General features: G+C 43.8%; 1 pseudogene; it reads right to left on the bottom strand.

The window, feature by feature from the left end:
- Window positions 1-6576: 6576 nt before the first annotated feature.
- LOC118642859 lies at window positions 6577-6914 on the bottom strand (annotated as a pseudogene).
- Between the last annotated feature and the right edge of the window lie 8192 nt (window positions 6915-15106).

Raw genomic sequence — 15106 nt, 5'->3', positions numbered from 1 at the left:
AAAAATGGAAAAATGTCCTCGGGTGAGGATTAAAAAAAAAAAAACAAAAAAACTTTTCTTAAATAAAACCATTGAGGCCACATTTGAGTAACAAGGAAGGGTAGGAGAAAGAGCTCTCAGGCATATTCCATCTAAAATCGATATCTTGCATCCAGCTGATGTGGTTCAGTTGGTTGAGCATTGTCCCATGCACCAGGAGGTCGTTGGTTCAATTCCCAGTCAGGGCACATGCCTGGATTTTGGGCTCAGTCCCCAATGTAGGGCAGGCAGGAAGCAGTCTATAGATGTTTCTTTCTCATTGCAGTTTCTTTTTAAAAAAATATTTGTTCTTTATTGATTTTAGAGAGAGAGGAACGAAGAGGAAAAGAGAGATAGAAACACTGATGAGAGAGAATATCGACTGACCATCTCCTGCATGCCCCACACTGGGGATTGGGCCCACAACCTGTGTATGTGCCTTGACTGGGAATCGAACCAGCAACCTCTTGGTGCATGGGTCGATGCTCAATCAGTGAGCCACACTGGTTGGGCTCATTGGTGTTTCTATCTCTCTCCCACATCCTTCCTCTCTCTGAAATAAATAAAAACATATTTAAAAAGACAAAACCGATATCTTATCAATATTGTGTTGGAGATCATCTTAAAGTGTTGAGCTATTGGGTACATCATTTCCTCAAGAGTTTGTCAGGCAACAGCTACAAAGTTTAAAAATAATTATGTAGTCTGGCTGGTGTAGCTCAGTAGTTGAGCGTTGACCTATGCACCAAGAGGTCGCCAGTTCAATTCCCGGCCAGGACATATGCCCAGGTTGTGGGCCTGATCCCCAGTGGGGGGCATGCAGGAGGACATCAATTGATGTTCTCTCTCATTGATGTTTTTATCTCTCTCTTCCTCCCCCCTCATCTCTCTCTAAAAAAGAAATCAATAAAGGAAAAAAAAAATTATGCAAAACAGCCCTGGCTGGTTTGGCTCAGTGGTTAGAGCGTGGACACTTAGACTAAAGGGTTGAAAGTTCAATTTCTGGTCAAGGGCACGTAAGTGGGTTGCCAGTTTGATCCCTGGTTCAGGTCAGGGTACGTTTGAGAGGCAACCAATTCATGTGTCTCTCTCACGTGGATGTTTTTCCCTCTCTCCCTCCCCTTCACTCTATCTAAAAATCAATGGAAAAATATCCTCTGATGAGGATTAACAACAACAACAACAACAAATAATAATAATTTGGCTCAGGGGATTGAGTGGTCATTCCACGGACTGAGAGGTCCTGGTTTGATTCCTGGTCAGGGCGCATGCCTGGGTTGTGGGCTTGATTCCCAGTAGGGGATGTGCAGGAGGCAGTTGATAGATGTGTCTCTCAAATCCATGTTTGTATCTCCCCTTTTCTCTCTTTCTAAAAAAATCAATATAAATATATTTTAAGAAAATGTTGAAGGGTTGTCTAATGTGGACATTTTGGCCACTGCTACCAAATTCTACAGTTGTTTTCTCCCTTTGGTAGAAAAAAATTCCAGCATGATATTTTTGTAAGAAATCTCAGCCCAATAAATAAATTAATTAATTGTCAAGGAACTAAGAAGAAAAGGGTATGCAAAACTCAGAGAGCTTCAACAAAAAGGGATAAATTTAGGGACAGAAACTTGTTGAGGTTTATTTGAGACCACTACTGTTCAAACTGTTTTAGTACTCCAAGATAGGGGCTGTTTAATAATTGTGCTCTGGTGTCAGTAAGGAGAGAGAGAAAGAGAGAGATTCATTCCCAATCTGGAGAGTGATTACTTTAAGTCATTTAAAGGGAAGGACTGGGCCCTGGCCAGTTTTGCTCAGCGGTTAGAGCCGCAGACCAGTGAGTCGTGGGTTCGATTCTGGCCAAGAGCATGTACCTTAGTTGCGATTCGTCCCCGGCCCTGGTTGGGATCATGCGGGAGGCAGCCACTCAATGTGTCTCTTTCGCGTCGATGTTTCTCTCTCTTCCTCCCACTCTATTTGAACAAAAATGGAAAAAATGTCCTCGAGTGAGGATATAAATAAGTAAGTAAGTAAATAAGTAAATAAATAAATAAATGGAAGGATTGGGGGTGGGGGCGACTCTAGTTCCTTGGAGTCCTGTCACTGTGGATTGGGAGGGCATTGGAAAGATTGGTTGGAGGGCTGAAGATACCTAGAATGTTTAAGCTTGTAACAATCTTCTTTCCAATGTCTGGGTTTTGCAATAATGGCAGAAATCATTAGGGTTTTGGTTGAAAATCAAGGATTTTAGTGGTCTTTATTTTATTTTTATTTTTCAAAATATTTTACTTATTGATTGATTTTAGAGAGAGGAAAGGGGAGAGAGCGAAACATCTATATGTTATCCCAATTATTTATGCATTCATTGGTTGATTCTTTTGTTTGTTTGTTTTGTTAATCTTCACCCGAGGATATTTTTCCATTGATATTTTTAGATAGAGTGGAAGGGAGGGACAGAGAGAGAGAGAGAGAGAGAGAAACATCTATGTGAGAGAGACACATCAATTGGTTGCCTCCTGCATGACCCAAACCAGGGCCGGGGATGGAACCTGCAACTCAGGTACATACCCTTGCCTGGAATTCAAACCTGAAACCCTTCAGTCCACTGACCAATGCTCTAACTGCTGAGCCAAACAGGCCAGGACCATTGGTCGATTCTTTTATGTGCCTTGGAGTATTGAGACAATGCTCTAACCAACTAAGCTACCCACGAGGGCAATGGTCTTTTTAGTAGAATCACCTAGGATGAATATGAGCTGGTTGGATAAATTAACTAAATTCAGAATGGATATAGTTTCCCTTTCCACTCTAGTACTTTAAACTAGAGGGCAAAGATCCCAGGTCAGCACATTACTAAACATTGAGTTAAAGGTTTTGGATTAGTCCTGGCCAGTTAGGCTCAGTGGTTGGAGCGTCGGCCCACGGACCACAGAGTCCCAGGTTTGGTTCCTGCTAAGGGTATGTACCTCAGTTGCAGTTTGTCCCCGGCCCCGGTTGGGGTCGTATGGGTGGCAATCACTTGATGAGTCTCTCTTATATTGATGTTTCTCTCTCTTTCTCCCTCTCTCCCTCCCGCTCTATGTGAAGATAAATGCAAAAAAAAAAAAAAAAAGAAAAGAAAGGTTTTGGATTATTTGAATGCAAATAATCCAAAGTCTTGAATGGATTCAACATTCAAAGACCAGAATTTTTCTTAAAGACAAATTGGAGTCAGCTACAGTGCACAAGCTCATTGGTCTTCTGGGTACAAGCCTGAATTTTATTCCAATTGACTAGCTTTCGGAGAGCCCCAGCAATTGCCAAATGGAGTTGCCTATCGATCCCCCAAACCTGATTATATAATAAGGCATTGGGGGTTTCTTTTTTCCGAGGTTTTAACTCTAGAGGCTTCTTGGGATCATCCCAATTAGCAGGATTCATCCAGTGTAGGGTCTGCCTTTCACCAATAAGCATGTGAACTAGCTGATATAAGTCAGAGAAACCAGGCTGATAAATTTTAATTACTGCATTACTGCATTAAATTCTTCAGCAAATATGTCAGGATCCTCAGTTACTTTGAAAAAAATCGCAACTCAGCTTTAGTCCAGGAAACATAAGAAATTAGGGATTTAGCATTATGGATGAAAAGGGGCCACATGCTAACCTGACAAGCTCAGGGGAGGCCTGTGTGGCAGCCTTGCAAACTCAAAAGCCTAAAGTAACCACAAAGGATGGTCTGAAATGAAAACTTTTCAACTAAAAGCAGTTTATGGCAGGTAGTCATGTCCTAGGCAGGCATCTTCCCTGACAAAGTTAATCTTTACTTTATCTGCGCCTGTCTATTGTCTTTTTTTTTTTTTTTTTTAATATAATATACTTTTAAAAAATCCTCACCAAGGACACTTTTTCACTTATCTTCAGATAGGGTAGGAAGGAGAGAAAGGGAGAGAGAAACATCAACATGAGAGGGACACATCAACTGGTTGCCTCCCACACGACCCCGACCAGGGCCAGGGATGAACTGCAATCGAGGTACGTGCCCTTGACCAGAATTGAACCTGAGATTTATTGGTCCTCAGGCTGATGCTCTGCCACTGAGCCAAACTGGTCAGGGCTGTCTGTTGTCTTTTTGCATCTATGATAACATATCTTTCGAATGTCAAAGTAATTTTCCTTTTTCTGGACCCCTCAAAGCAGACACCACTCTGTGGAGACCACAAACCCCTCGTTACTGAGTTCATTGTCGACTGTCAATTACACTGAACCCACTTGTGTAAAAGATGTGTATGTCTGTCATTTTACTGTTTATCCAATCTCAGAGGTTTTCCCATTTTGCTTTCTCCAGCCTCCGGAATCTATCACCAACAGATTTCATGTAATCCATTTATATCTCCTCTTTTGATTGTAATGTATAAAATAAGGTGCAAAACTGCCATTCTCTGGAGCATTATCTCAATCCATTGAGGTTTTGCTTCCCAGCAATTTTCGACAGTTTTGGCTCAAGTACACTCACAACAGTTCTTCACAGGTTTGACTATTTCTTATTTATGGTCACAGCATTTGGATCCTCAGAGAGTCTGACTCCAAAACGTTCAGGGGAGGAAGGAGTGGGATGGGATTAGGAGAAAAAGGGAAGTCCAGTGACAGGAACAGAATGAGGAAGCACAGGGCACAGAGGGGGTGGAGACAGTGCAGTAGGGAGAACTTGGGCACAAGATTGCTGCCACATGCCTGGAGACAAAGAGGACAGGGGAAGTAAACAAGATGGTACAGAAAGGAAAAGAGGAAGATGGAACTGGAGACAAAAAGGATGGGGGATGGGAAAAAGAGACCGCAGAAGCTGTTTTGTTTTCTTTTATTTCATTTTTAATTTTTTTTATTAAGTAATTGTTGTTACAGATGTTCTCCTTTTCCCCCCACAGACACCCTCCTCCCTGTTTTGTTTTCTTTCAATTATTTGTTGGCCTTGGTTAATTTATAAATGGAATTTTGTAAAGAGGTAACCTTAGAGTCTGTTTTTTTTTAAAGTTTTTTTGGATGACAGTGGTTAATAAAATTGTTTCAGATATACAATTGTACAATACATCATTTGTATATTGTATTGTGGGGTTTTTTTGTTTGTTTTCTGTTCAGATAGAGTGGGAGGGAGGGAGGGAGGGAGGGAGAGAGAGAGAGAGAGAGAGAAACATCGACGTGAAAGGGACACATAGAGTGGTTGCCACCCGCACGACCCAACCAAGGCCAGGGACAAACTGCAACCGAGGTATGTGCCCTTAGCAGGAACCGAACATGGGTCTCTCTGGACCACAGGCCGACGTTCTAACCGCTGAGCCAAACTGGCCAGGGCTTGTATTGTGTTTTTACCACCCCAATGACTTTAGAGTCTTGAATAAATTTGGAAGTCTTCAGGTACCGATTAAAATAGGCATCCCAGCCTGGCCAGTGTGACTCAGTGGATTGAGCGTTGTCCCAGGACTGAGAGGTCCCAGTTTGATTTGTGGTCAGGGCACATGCGCAGGTTGCATGCTCAGTCCCCAGTAGGGGGTGTGCAGGAGGCAGCCAATTGATGTTTCTCACATTGATATTTCTATCTCTGTTCTCTCTCTAAAAAAAAATCAATAAAAACATATTAAAAAAAAATAGGCATTCCATTTAGTCTGTTTAATTTTAGAGTGGTAATATTCTAATTTAGTTCTGAGAAACACAAGTTTGGGAAAGTAAGAATTCCCTATAATGGTCATTGAAGTTCTGAATTAGTTTTGGTAAAGTCTATGCATTTAGTTAAAAATATGCATAAGGCCCTGGCTGGTGTGGCTCAGCAGTTAGAGCATCACCCTGAAGACCAAAAAGTCTCGGGTTCAATTCCTGGTCCAGGGTTTGATCCCTGGACCCAGTTGGAGTTGTGCAGGAGGCGACCAATCAATGTGTCTCTCTCACATGGATGTTTCTCTCTCTCTCCCCCCCTCACTCTATCAAATAAATAAATATGCATGAGGGGGGATCATCGTTTTTGTGTGTGTGTGGTAGTCTCTCATTGGCTGGGTTGTTGCTGAGCAAGGAGAAAATCTGTGTTCCTGCTGGTATGTGTAAAGTAAGTTTCGAAGTACATGAGAACCCTCCCTTCACTGCTTCCAGGCTCCAGTTTGGTTTTCTTTATTCATTTTCACAGGCTAAATTGTTTCATCCACACAATGGAACACTATACAGCTGTGCAAAAAAGAAGCAGTCTGTATGTACTGAACTTGAACAATTTTCAAGATATAAGTGAGAAAAAAAACCCCAAAGTGAACAGTGTTTTTTATTTGTTTGTTTTTGCTGGCTGCTTGTTGTTTATTTTCCACTTAGTGCAAGGCATGCAGTCATGGGGTGCCAGGAAGTGTCCCTTGTGACTTGGGTAGGGAAGAGTGGAGCTCTCTCTACTTCCTTTTTTGTGTTTTTCTGTTTTGATATAAAAGAATCCAACTGCTTCTGCTTGCTGCAGCCTGCCTAGTCTATGGGGTGTGATGAGGAAGGGGTTTGGGGATACAGGGGGAGGGGGAGGGGGAGGGACTCAAAAGAGCCCAGGGCCTCTGGAAATCTGGTGGCTGGCCCCACTCAGGATGGGGGCCAGGCATTGGCTTTGCAGGGTTGGGCGCCAGGCTGCTTCCTTGTGGCTTTCGGAGCTAGGTCACAGGTGATGATGCTGCTGGGGACCTGGGGAGATTCCAAGTGCTCTGTGGACTCCAACACTGTGGCCATGAACGCAAGAGTGGACTTCCCGAAAATGAAGCTCCCCCACCAGTGCACCAGTGACACTGGTTAGTCTTGGGGAGGAATGGCTTCCCCAGGGTACTCAGCACTTCCACAGGAGCTGTTACTAGAAGTGGAACCAAGGCGGCACTGGTAGTAGTCGTGGGTGGCCATGAGTGAACGCTAGAGGGAATGGCTGCCATGCTCTTGCTTGTAGACTGGTAAAAACTTTGGCTGTGACCTCCTGGGCCTCAGTGGGTGGGTGATCATGGGTGGTGGAAATGGGAGTGGTAATTATGGAGCCCATTTGCAGAGGAGACCACAGAAGGCTGCTCAACAACAAAGACTTGAGGAGGTGAACAGTGTGTTTAGTATACTACTTGTGAAAAGAAAAAACATAAGATATGCTTTTATATTCCTACACTATCTCAGGAAGGACATAAGGAACTGGTAACAGAAGTTGCATCTAGGGAGGGGAAGGGGACTAGAGGAGGGAGACATTTTTATTAATTGAAGAATAATTAGTTTTCACAAAACTGTGCACATCTGAGTAATCAGCACCTAGATCAAGAAACATATGATTAGCAAGCACCCTAGAAGCAAAGAAGCAAATAGGGTAATGCATTATCCTGATTCTTTTTTTTATTTTTTATCCTCACCCGAAGATATTTTTCCATTTTTTGTTCAGATAGAGTGGGAGGGAGAGAGGAACAGAGAGAGAGAGAGAGAAACATCGATGTGAAAGGGACACATCGAGTGGCTGCCACCCGCACGACCAACCAGGGCCGGGGACAAACTGCAACCGAAGTACGTGCCCTTAGCGGGAACCGAACCCGGGTCTCTCCGGACCGCAGGCCGACGCTCTAACCGCTGAGCCAAACTGGCCAGGGCTATCCTGATTCTTTAAAAAAAATTTTTTTTTCCTTTATTGATACTAGAGAAAGAGGAAGGGAGAGTGAGAGAGAGATAGAAACATTGATGAGAGAGAACATCAATTGGCTACCTCCTGCATGCCCTCCACTGGGGATCAGGCCCACAACCTGGGCATGTGTCCTGACTGGGAATCGAACCAGCGACCTCTTGGTGCATGGGTTGATGCTCAACCACTGAGCCACACCAGCCAGGCTATCCTGATTCTTTTTTTTTTTTTTTTATCCTCACCTGAGGACATTTTTCCATTTTTTGTTCAGATAGAGTAGGAGGGAGAGAGAGGAAGAGAGAGAGAAACATTGACGTGAAAGGGACACATCGAGTGGCTGCCACCCACACGACCAACCAGGGCTGGGGACGAACTGCAACCGAGGTACATGCGCTAAATGGGAACTGAACCTAGGTCTCTCTGGACGTCAGGTTGACGCTCTAACCACTGAACCAAACCGGCCAGGGCGCTCTATTCTGATTCTTAGTAGCTTGAATTAGTTTTCTGTTTTTATATTTATGGAATCATATATAATATACTACCTTGTGTCTGGCTTCTTTTGCTCATGTGTCTACAAAATTCATCCATACTATGCATGTGGTTGTACTCCATTCTCATTTCTGAATAGTATTCCCGTTAATGAATATCCCATAATTTTTTTCTATATTGATTTGAGAGAGAGAGGGAGAGGGAGAAAGAGATAAAAAAACATCGATGAGAGAGAACATCAATTGGCTGCCTCCTGCATGCCCCCCACTGGGGATTTAGCCCACAATCTGAGCATGTGTCCTGACCGGAAATTGAACCGGCAACCTCTTAGTACATGGGTTGATGCACAACCTCTGAGCCACACCGGCTGGACAATATCTCCATAATTTACTTATTCATTCTACTGTTGTGGATTGTTTCTAGTTTTGGGCTATTGCAACTAGTGTTACTGTGAACATTTGAGCACATATCTTACAGTAAATATATGTGTGATTTTCTGTTGTGTATACACTTAGTAGTGGAATTGCTAGGTCATAGTGTATGAATATATTTAGCTTTAGTACATGACTGCCAGTTCTCCAAAGTGGTTGTACCAACTTACACTCTACCAGTTGTGTAAAAGTGTTCAACACTTGCGCCCTGGTTGGTTTTGCTCAGTGGTTAGAGCGTCCGCCCTCAGACCAGAGGAGCCCGGTTTCGGTTCCCACTAAGAGCATGGCACGTAACCTTGGTTGCAGTTTGTCCCCGACCCCGGTTGGGGTTGTGTGGGTGGCAACCAGTTGATGTGTGTCTCTCTCACGTCGATATTTCTCTTTCTTCCCCTCTCTCTTCCTCCTGCTCTATCTGAAGATAAGTGCAAAAATGTCCTCGGATGAGGATTAAAAAAAAAAGTGTTCGACACTTGCAAAACTTATTTTTAAGTATATATTATTTTTAATTTGGTTATATTATGAAATAGAATGCAAGTTTACATAAATTTTAAAGCTATACTACGTTTTCAAAGTGGTTTCACTGCTGGGTGGACAGTTTTTTGTTACACCTCTAGAACTTTATTTCTCTGCTCTTACAAATACTTGGTTGGAACTGTTTGAAAACCAATCTTAAGAGAATATCTGATTCATTTCTGTTTTATTACTCATTCATGAGCAGGGTACAGATGGTAATATAGTTACAATTACAACTATAAATTCATGTTTATTATGTACTTATGATGGGGAAGGGCACATAATAGAAAGAGAATCACAGTGTTTAATAGCTACTCATTATAAAGAAGTGATTTTCTTACAGACCCTGGAAAACTGGAGGATGTATTGCAAGAGGAAGCATAGGCCCTGGAAAGAAGGCAGCCCAGGAGCCCAGATGAGTCTGTCACTCAAAAGAAAATACATTTTAAGCACAGATCAAGGGCAGAACCTATGTGAAGGGAGACAGGCTAATCTTTGCAAGGACAGTGATAAAAGGTAGACCCTGGGAACTCAGTAACTTTCTATTTTTTCCCACCCACTAACCCTATATAAGAGTTTGTTTGGAATGAAATGTCAGAGCAGTTTTTTCAGGGTTTTCACCTGCTACTCTCATATTTACGCTATCTGATTAAATAAACGCACCACAAAGATTCAAATGGACTCTATTTATTTGACTCCCATAGCAAAAAAAAAAAAAAAGCTTGGACCCTTTTATGTCTGGTATCACTTACTTGTGCAAGGCTCTACACTAAGCACTTAGCTAAACCTGGGAGCCAGAAGATGACTTTTGTTAAAGAACAAACACAGAAAACAAACAAACAAACACCACAGGCCCCAAATGATGACACTCATGCTAAAAGTCCATAATACCAAACCTAGATTTAATACCTGACCTAACTGCAGTTTCAACCTCTCCCAGAAACAATCTTTTTCTTTTTCCCAGATAGAGCGGGAGGGAAAGAGGGAGCAAGAGAGAAACATCCACGTGAGAGAGACATCGATTGGCCGCCACCGTGGGGGGGGGGGGGGGACAAACTGCAACCGCGGCACTTGCCCCTAGGGGGAATCAAACCCGGGACTGTCTGGTCCATGGGCTGATGCTCTAACTGCTGAGCCAAACTGGCCAGAGCAACATAATCTTGATCAATGAATATGGTAGTTTCTGGCCAATCACCAGTAAGGTAATATGCCAAGTGGGCCCTTCTTCTTCCCTCCCACTCTGACCCCCTCCCAAAGAAGCAGCAATCTAGGATATAAAAACCTTCCCCTTCTCTTTCCACAAGATAAGATGTCTTGGCTTCAAAATAATCCTTTCTTTTCTTGCTAAATAGCACACTTGCCCCAAACTTCTTCCTATAAAATCTTTCCATTTGTACAACCCCTTGGAACGCCCTTAAGGTTACTAGATGAGATGTTGCCCCATACATGCATGAAGCCAATTAGATCTTCACATTTATTCGGCTCAATTTTGTTTTCTAACACTTTGAATCTGACTCTGTCCTTGTGATTAGGGTCTTTCTGTCGCTCGGGCTCTGCCTCTGCAAAAGGGAAGACATCTGTGACCTCCGGGCATAGGCCTGGGGACCCTGTGCGAGCAGCCGCAGCACACCGAGTTGGGATGGATCTCCCTCCCCCATCCGCCCTTCGTTGTTTTTTTTAATTTCACCTCCAAGCCCCGGACATCTGGACCTGCCCGTAAGAGGCCTCATGTAAACGGCAGAAGGGAGTAGCTTCAGCCGATCAAACCTCTCTTATCTCCCATCTTGGGAAAGTCAAATCTAGAGAGCCTGCCGCCGGCCAGCAACCGCCACCTCAGCCCAGCGGCGCCTGCACCCGCGCTTTCAAAGAGGCCGCTCCGGGGAGACCAATCACAGCCCCTTCCGGCCGCCGCGCCGGCCAACGCACGCGCACCTTCCACCGGTTTCTTACGCGTGGGGCCGTCTCCTCTGGGTGCCCCTTGGTACGCCAGGGCCGAGGGGGATGTGGAAGCCGGAGAGGCGCCACTTTGTTTAAGGACAGGGCTATGAGCCCTTGGGGACTTTTTCTGAGGAAGCCGGGACAGCCCTAGCGTTTCCACAATCCTGGAAGCCTCTCCCTGCGAAGGACTGAGGGGCTCGCGATGGCGCCGACGGGGGTCCCGCTCCCGGCGATGACCTGGGAGGCCGGACCGCCGGAGACGGGAAGGCGGCTCAGGGGCCGTGAGCTCTCCCCGAGGAGTCGGGTGTCTGCGGCCCGCGCAGAGGGCCCTGGGCCGGGACGTGATGCGGGAGACCGGCCACCGGGGCGCGCTCGCCGAGGCCGGCCGTCGGCCTGGGCCCCTAATCTGTGGGAAGCGGAGTGAAGGCCTGGAAGTGCGGGGCGCTGAGGAAGCGGCCCACCCTCTCCTCGCAGGTTCTCAGCCGAGCCCACTGTTTCCCCTCGCAGGATATTCAGGCCCCAAACCTGCTTTTGTCTCTTGGGTGGAAGGAGAGGTGGAGGCGTGGAGGCCCAGGATCCAGAGGGTGAGAGCCTAGCAACTGTCAGCAGAGGCGAGGGAAGGGTCGCAGGTACTGCGCTCCAAACCCCAGCATGTGACCTCTGAGAACCCTCTCTCCTCCCCATCGGATCCTCAGCACACACTGCCCCTCCAAAGGCCCATCTGCCTGCACCTCATCTCCAGAGAAGGGTCATGGCTCAACAGAACGGCTAAATTGGGGTTTAATCATACTGGACAACCCCGGTTTAATGCAAAATAGAGCTTGAGCTTCCAAGGCAGCTAAGGAAAAGGGGAAGCAAGTGTAAGTTGATTTTTGTTGTGTGATATAATGAAGACAGATACTCCTTTTGGATATTAATTATGTGAATCACAGTGTAATGGATAATGCCAGTCATTAGAAGTTTTTTAAAAATAGAAAACTTGCCCTGGCCGGTTTGGCTCAGCGGTTAGAGCGTCGGCCGGCGGTCCAGAGAGACCCGGGTTCGTTTCCCGCTAAGGGCATGTGCCTCAATTGCAGTTTGTCCCCAACCCTGGTTGGGTCCTGTGGGAGGCAGCCACTCGATGTGTCCCTTTCACGTTGATGTTTCTCTCTTTCTCTTTCCCTCCCACTCTATCTTTCCCTCCCACTCTATCTGAACGAAAAAAATAAAAAAATGTCCTCAGGTGAGGATTAAAAAAAAATAGAAAACTTGTTTGACCTGCAGCCATAATGCCATGATAAATGTTCTATGGAAGCCAGAGAACAATGCAAGTGTAGACTTTTTGATGATGGCCTTCAATAGCACCTTGGGAGATCATTTAATGTCCATTTTGCAAGAGGATCATAAACAGGTTCAAGACTGCAAGCTCCACGAAGGCTGGGCCATCACCATCCTCAATACCTGAGACAGAGTAGGGGCATAATTTTTTTTGTTTTTTGATTGAAAAAATAATTTTACCCAATCAGCTCCAATATAATTTCATTGTCAGCAGATCAATCACATACCTCAAAATGTTCTTTTCCACTGCTAGTAAACCTCGGTTTATAATCTCTCTAAAGGAAACTATTTTCAGTGAAAATACTTTTTTGAAACCTGAATAGGAAAAGACACAAAAACTCATACATGCCTCAATAAACTGAAATTTTGATCAAATAAAATAATCACCAAAAGTAAAGATTTAATATTCTAAACTCCATTTTAAATGTAGTCTTGCCTTAATATCCTTTGAACATTTTACCTCTGACCGGTTTGGCTCAGCGGTTAGGGGGTCTGCCTGCAGTCCAGAGGGTTCGGTTCCCGCTAAGGGCATGTGCCTCAGTTGCGGTTTGGTTGTGCGGGTGGCAGCCACTCGATGTGTCCCTTTCACATCGATGTTTCTCTCTCCCTCCCACTCTATCTGAACAAAAAATGGAGAAATGTCCTCGGGTGAGGATAAAAAAAAAAAAAATAGAAAACTTGTTTGACCTGCAGCCATGATGCCATAATAAATGTCCTATGGAAGCCAGAGAACAATGCAAGTGTAGACTTTTTGATGATGGCCTTCAATAGCACCTTGGGAGATCATTTAATGTCCATTTTGCAAGAGGATCATAAACAGGTTCAAGACTGCAAGCTCCTCTGAACATTTTAAAATAAAAAAAACAAGGATGGAGGAATAAATAGACAATTGTCCAATAATATGAAATCTCAATTTCACATGAACGTTTTCCAAGATACAAAAATATGCTTTCCCTTTTGGACTCAACCTCAAAATGAAGCAGCATAGTTTGATAGTCTGGCTCTATGTGTTCCATCAGAAGTTGAATTCACTCAGCATCATCCCTATCTAATCTGTCAACATCCTCCAAAACCATTTATGTCCAACTCTCGCCTACTCTGGTCCACTCCTTCAGTTTCCTATAAAATGAAAAGATTTTGCCTTGATACAAAATCTTTAAAATTTTCAACACGATAACATAGCAAAACTAGCTGAATATAAAAGGGGTATGTACATTGATTGCAGGTTCAATTCCTGGCCTGGTTGGGGTTGTTGGGGAGGCAATAATGTCTCTCTCACATCAATGTTTCTCTCTCTCTCTCTCACTCTCTCTCTCTCTTTCTCTCTCTCCTCTCTTTCTCTCTCTCTTTCCTCTCTTTCTCTCTCCTTCCCTCCCTCCCACTCTACCTAAAAACCAATGGAAAAATATCCTCATGTGAAGATTAAAAAATAAAATATAGGAAGATGTTGAGTCCAGGAAACAAAGGATACAACCTAGGTGAGCAGGAAGGCAAGATCCTGGATGACAACTCAGAATGATCCCAATTTGGAGAGAAAGGACCGAGGGCTCTAGGAGGAAGGTTTCCCAGGAAAAAAAATGGGTATTTGAGATCTGATGCTATCCCTAGTAATTTGGAACAAGTACAAGAAGCAGAAAGGGCAGATAATGCAAGGAGAAAAGAAAGACAATTAGTTCAAGAAAAGCAAAGTGATAATGGCAATTATAGCAAAATATATACAAATCAACATGTACACCTTAAATTTACACAATGTTATACATCAAATATATCTAAATTTTTAAAAAACAGTTGACAAGTAAGGAAATATAATCATGGAATGTGTAGGAAATATTATTTATAATAATTTATTGCATTAAGTATGTTGGGAAAAGAGGTGAGAGGAATGGGGCCAGAAACTAAGCAAGTATCATAGCAGGATGCCCATAGATTATATGTCTAAAATGAGGATATCAAGAAATAGCAGTGTCTTTTTTTTTTTTTATATGTTTTTATTGATTTTTTTTTTTTTTTTTTTTATCCTCACCCGAGGACATATTTTGTTCAGATAGAGTGGGAGGGAGAGAGAGGAAGAGAGAGAGAGAAACATCGACGTGAAGGGACACATCGAGTGGCTGCCACCCGCACGACCAACCAGGGCCAGGGACAAACTGCAACCGAGGTACGTGCCCTTAGCGGGAACTGAACCCGGGTCTCTCGGGACCGCAGGCTGATGCTCTAACCGCTGAGCCAAACCGGCCAGGGCTGATTTTTTTTTTTTTTTAGAGAGATGAAAAAGTTCTGGAAATGGATGGTGGTGATGGTTGCACAACAATGTGAGCGTACTTAATACCATTGAACTGTACACTTAAAAATAATTAAAATGGGCCCAGCTGGTGTGGCTCAGTGGTTGAGCATTGACCCATGCACAAAGAGGTCGCTGGTTCGATGCCCAGGTTGTGGGCCCAATCCCCAGTGGGGGACATATAGGAGACGGCCAATCAGTGTTCTCTCTTATCAATGTTTCTATCTCTCTCTCCCTCTTCCTTCCTCTCTAAAATCAATAAAGAAAAAAAATAATTAAAATAGTACTTTTATGTTATGTATTACCACAATTTTTAAAAAGCAATGAAATTGCTGATTCACATTACAACATGGATGAACCTTGAAAACACTATGTTAAATGAAAGAAGCCAGACACAAAAGGACAAATATTGTATGATTCCACTTATATGACATACCAGAAAAGGCAGCTTCATAGAGAAAGAAAAATGAGAATTTACCAGGGACTTGGGGAGAGGGGAACGGAAAG

This window comes from Molossus molossus, unplaced genomic scaffold, assembly GCF_014108415.1.
Source record: "Molossus molossus isolate mMolMol1 unplaced genomic scaffold, mMolMol1.p scaffold_m16_p_3, whole genome shotgun sequence".
NCBI classification, from domain to species: Eukaryota; Metazoa; Chordata; class Mammalia; order Chiroptera; family Molossidae; genus Molossus; species Molossus molossus.
Note: the sequence above shows the minus strand (reverse complement) of the source record. Positions and strands in the feature narration are given on the sequence as shown.